The following is a 6,010-nucleotide window of genomic DNA, read 5'->3' on the forward strand; positions in this document are numbered from 1 at the left end:
ATATAAAGCAGCGGAAAATAAATGAACACAAGATATGATGACCCAGGAAACCACACGGTAAAAACAGGGGAGGATTTAACCTAGCTATCCTCAAGGTAAACCTGAATCCACTATGCGAAAGAATCGAAGTTCATATAGAAGGACTACAAGCTCCCCGCTTGACTTCCTAATGCTACCCACCAGTAGAACTTACTGAAATGACCACGTGCAAGCTCCGAATCCACAGACTCCTTCTTTCTTGGACTCTTCAATCAAGTACAAGCACCCACGCTTGATATTCTTTAAGTTCTTGAATCTGCAACTGAATGATTATCAAGGTTTTGATAATATCTCCACCTTGAAAACCCTAAGTTTTGTGTAAAGGAAAGCTCCTCAAAGATCTCACAAGAGATTTACACAAAACAACAATATGAGCAACAAAAGCTTAGAGAGGTTTGGGTACAAAACCCTAGATACAAAAGAGGCACTCTCTTCTCTCTCTCCAAAAAGCTCTCAAAAACGTGGCTTAGGGTTTTCTTTATATAGTGGGAGAAGTAGATCTGAAACCCTAATCCTTAATTGGCTTAAGCTGCTGTTTGGGCCAACTTAAAATTCTGCAAATACGATTTTCGATCGATCGAGCCTGTTCTTCGATCGATCGAACCAGGCAGAATATGAAGTCTTCTTCCTACAGCTTGTATGTTTTTGAATCTTGACTTGAATCACCTTGAGCATTGTCTAATAAAACCTATAGACTCTAAGATCTATATCTAGACAAGTTTGTGTTCACGATTTGCCAATTGTTCTAAACATTTAGAACCTAACATGGTTTTTTTTTGGGTTTTGTGCTTTGATTTTGGTTGGGGTGATTTGATTTGTGATTTGGTGGGCTTCTGGGTCTTTGTGTGATTTGATTTTGGCTGGGTTTTGGCTGTGGTGGTGGTTATGATTTCATTTTGGCTGGGTTTCGGCAGTGGTGCGTGGTTGGAGGTGATGAGCTTGAAAAGCTCTGACCATGGAGGTTTAGAAGGAGATCTTAGTTTAAGAGGGAGGCTCGAAGGGATGAGAAGGGTTTTAGCTGAGAATATGGAGAGGGTGAGACTTAGGGTCAAACCATCGTGGAGTGGTGGCATTGATGTTCAGAGATGAAGTTTGGTGGTCAACCATGGAGTGTGGGTTTGAGAGTAGAAGATTAGAGAGAGGGAGAAGGTTCTAGATCCATTGGGCTTAGAAAGAGAGAGAGACAGAGGGAGAGAGGAAGAATGAAAAATAATAAAGAAAGAATATTTAAATGAAGTGGTAAAAAAAAAACAGAAGAAGTTTTGATGTAGATCGTATTGTAAAGTGATGTGTTAAATGTTATAAAATTGATTTTTTAGATGCTAAATGCTAAAATTTTTACAATAATTGTTGAGAATGCTCTAATGTGCAAATAATTGAACTAGAATAAATTCACATGGTGTGTCAGGTATGGGCACGTTTAACAAAACATCACACTAAAAAAGTTAAAAAAGGAAACCTAAACTACACAAACATTAAACCTATTTTCTCCTATACAACTAAACAAAACAAAGGTTAGAGAGGCATTTGGGCAAAGCAACATGAAAAGGAAGAAAAAAAGAAAGAAGAAGAAGAAGGGCGGGACGACGTCAAGGTACCGTTATGAAATTCCATCTCTTTCTCACCGTATATTCTGTAACTATCTCTTCTTCTATACTACTATTTAAGGGGCTGCATCTGTTTGGACCGAATTTTTTTTGTTCTAAAATACCCCTACATCCCTATATTTAAGTAGAGACAAAACTAAAGGACAATCAAGTAAATATACAACCCTAACTTCCACTAAAACAATGCCTAAAAATTAGGGTCACTCTTCTGTTGATTTTCAAATTAATTTATTCACTTATAAATTAGATTCTCAAAATAAAAATTATATATATAACTTCCACTAAAATAATGCCTAAAAATTAGGGTCACTCTCCTATTAATTTTCAAATTAATTTATCCACTAATAAATTAGATTCTCAAAATAAAAATTATTATATAAAATAAAAAAACATAGTTTTTTTTTTTTTGCTACTACCACTAAAAAAGAAGAAAGCCTCATTACACACGCGAAGCGCGTGTGATGAGGCTAGTGTCTCTTTATTCTTCTTTTTCTTTTCCCCACAATCAGATCCTTTGTTATCCCTCTCTTGTAGTAGTGCTCTTTCCTACACTGATCCTTCTCTTGTAGTATTGCTCTTTGTTACCATTCTCTTGTGTTCTCTTCAATTAGTTAAGCCATTTAGTAATGGAAGTTCTAGAGATTTGTGGGTTGGAGTAAATTGGCCTAGGATGACCAAAGAAATGTTTCAAAGTTGTGGACAGAAAAATAATTTCAAAGAGAGTGAGAGGGAGAGAAGTGTTGTTTTGAAATTTTTATGTTTTAGTTCTTTTGTGGGATCCTATGTGAAAATGTGTTTGTAACTGCTATCCAAGAGGCAGAATGATGCCTTTCTAGTTTAGTGTATGCAGGAATTTTTCGGGTGAAATTTATTAGGGAAAGGGTAAAATTATAACTACTCACTGGAACAACGCAACTGAACACCAACTATAGCAAAATTTTGTACTGAAATGATTTGTATAAGCACCAAATGAAAAGATACATTGTTCTATGTTTTAAATGGCAGACATGGCATAAATTTATATATAATCACAAGGCACAATGAGAAGCGGTCAACAATTAGTTATTATTGAGATATATATATATATATATATATATATATATATTGATTTCAACCACACTAATATAATTAAAATTAGGGGTGTGCAAAAAACCAAAGAACCGAAAAAACCGTTTCAAACCGACCGATCCGATGCAAAAATTTCGGTTCGGTTTCGGTTTTATTACATCAAAAACCGAAAATTTTGGTTCGGTTTCGGTGTCAAATTGTAAGACACCGAACCGACCGAACCGAACCGAAATATTATTATATATTATTATATTATATTATTATATTAAATATAAAATATTTTATAAATATTTAACTTCCCCCCTCCCTACCGGATACGCGCCTGGGCTTGGCCATTTTCAAAAAATATTTGCAGCTGGACAGATGCTTTGGCAGATACTTTGGCAGCTTTAAAGTCCAATCCATCACTTCATTTCAAACTAATTCAGTTAGTAAGTAAACTAAGTTATCAAACTAAGTTACCAAATAACTAAGAAAACTAAAGTTGCAGTGGGCTGTTCAGTCATCAATTCAAAATTTCAAAATTCAATGATCCAGATTCGGCCAGGCCAGCATTTTAAAACCTATTAAATTTTAATCACCAATAATTAAACTAACTAAATACTCCTGATTTTATCTAATTAAACTAATTAATCTAAAACTAATTGAACTATAAAAGCAAAATGTGGAAACCCTACCCTTCATACCTTACCCGGCCCACACTTTCACTCATCACTCTCACACTTCACTTTCACTCTCTCAAAGACTCAAAAGTTCAGACATCACCGCCTCCACAGTCCACTCCCTACTTCTCAGTTCTCACACTTTCCACTCTCTCCCACTGCCGTCGCCTCCCCTCGCCGCCCTCCCACGCCGGCTTGATCTCGGCCTTTCATCTCCCACGCCGGCTTGATCTCGGCCTTTCATCTCCCACGGTGAGTCTCTGTCTTCCCCACACTTTCACTCTCCCTCTGCTGTCGCCCTCACACTTTCACTCTCACGCCGTCCTCCACACGCCGCCTCCCCACGCCGGTCTCTGTTTGTGTTTGTTTGTGTTTTGGGTTTGTCTGTGTTTGCCTGTTTGGTGTTTTAGGTTTTGACTTTTGAAAAAAGAAAAAGAAATGTCGATACCCTGTTTTGTGTTAGTGTGTTTTGTGTTTTAGGTTTTGAAAATGTTTTGTGTTAGTGTGTTTTGTGTTTTGTGTTTTAGGTTTTGAAAATAGAAATAGTGTGTTGTGTTTTAGGTTTTGAAAAATGAAAATAGAAATCTCGATTCTCTGTTTTGTGTTTTTCTCTGTTTTGTGTTTCTCTATGTTTGGTGTTTTAGGTTTTGAAAAAAGAAATCTAGATACCCTCTGACCCTCTCTCTGTTTTGTGTTACTCTCTGTTTTGTGTTACTCTGTGTTTTGTGTTTCTCTGTGTTAGTGTGTTTTGTGTTTTAGGTTTTTTAAATAGTGAATCTCTGTTTTGTAGTAACAACATAAGATCAAGATGTTTATTTTTTCAAGTTTTAATGTTTTATATGCAAATAAAGTTAGGATTTTGAAAAAATGGATAATACATGTGTTTGGCTGGTTGTGCTAGTTGGTTTCTTTATTGAAGTTAGCTGATTGCCTTTGAGTTCTGTTATATATAAAGTTAGCTGCATTATTATTTATTTATTGTTGATATATTTTTGTTTATTGTTGTTGACATGCTGTGAATCTGTGACTGTGATGTTAAGATGTTATTTTCTTATTGATGTTACACATTTGAAAATCAATAACCCCATGTGCTTAACTGTGATGTTGGTAGATTTGTTAATAGTTGACTGTGATGTTGGGGTATTTGTTAATAGATTACTTTTTTGTGAAGAGTCCTTTTCATTCCTTTTTTTTTTCTCTCTGTTGCTAACTTTTATTGTGTTATACTATTGTTATTGTTACCGTATTTTTTTTAATTGTAGACTAGACTCATTTTGGCATTAAATCTTATTTTTTGTTTCTTACTTTTTATAGTTGTTGACTTATTGTGTTTTATTTTATATTGTAGATGAATGAGACAAGAGAAATCCCAGAGGGTCAACACAATGAAGCGGATCAAGGTGTGACCAATGTGCATAAAGACAAAGGCAAACCCCACCCCCACCAAGTGCAGGTAATACTGGTAAAAAAAGATCTTTTGTTTGGGATCATTTTACTGTTATTGAGGGGGGGGGGGAAACCTAGGGCAGCTTGTAACTACTGTGGCACAACTTATGCTAGTGACACTAAGTTAAATGGCACTACATCCATGAGAAATCACATACAATGCAACGTTACTGCCCAGAAGAAAACAGAAAAAAAAAAAAAAAAAAAAAGTGGTGACTGAACAAAGCCCATGTTCAAGCGCATATGGGTATTTTTGTCAATCAAGAAAAAATGTATCCCTACCTAGTTTTCTCGCCATTTTGGGGAGAAAAAATTGGCGGGGAGCCCAAGGAAAAAAAATGCATCACCACCTAGTTTTTCCTCATTTTGGGGAGAAAATATTTTGGTGGTGGGCACGGGGAGAAAACACTCGGGCCCCACTAATTATTTTCCCTCCCCTCCCTCCGACCAAACACCCACAAAAAATGTTTTCTCTCCTATTTTCTCTCTTTTTTTTTTCACCCACTTTAAAATCCACCCAACTAACACATACCTTTATTGGTAATTTTTTTTTTTTTTAATGACTAACTAAGAAAAAGCATTAAAAGAAAAGAAAAGAAAAGAAAAAACCATAATGGGCCAACCCATCTCAAGCCTGTCCCAAGAAGACCCAATAGGACAAATGAGATTTTATCACCAATAACTTTCAATTCAAAAAGTTTATGTTTGATCCAAAATAGAAAACCTCCAAAGAAAATAAATTCAATTTCAAAATAATTCACTTGGTAATTCTTTAAATATAAAAAATAACCAAATAAGCAAAATTCCACATTTCTACTAGATTTAAATATAAATGAAAATATCAAATAACTTGATCTACCTCCACAACACCTCAATCTCCATATCATTAATTACATAATTTGGATCATGACCCATTTATTGCCCCCCATGTGTGGGGTCACTAAAATTATTTCATGTGAAGAGTAGTAACAACCTAAATCCTTATCTTAACGTTAAGGCATGGTTGATTGGTAGGAAAATTGCCTACCTTCTTATGTTATATGTGGCATTAAATGCCACTAGTCAATTATATAGAAATTGATTTTTTTAAAGAAATGAATTCAAAAATTATTTAATAAAAAAAAAATTACCTTTATTTTTCTATGTCCATTTTGTTTATCTAAAATGGTTAATTAGAACAAATTTTAC

The sequence above is a fragment of the Quercus suber genome, unplaced genomic scaffold (assembly GCF_002906115.3).
Source record: "Quercus suber isolate HL8 unplaced genomic scaffold, Cork oak 2.0 scaffold_103, whole genome shotgun sequence".
NCBI lineage: Eukaryota > Viridiplantae > Streptophyta > Magnoliopsida > Fagales > Fagaceae > Quercus > Quercus suber.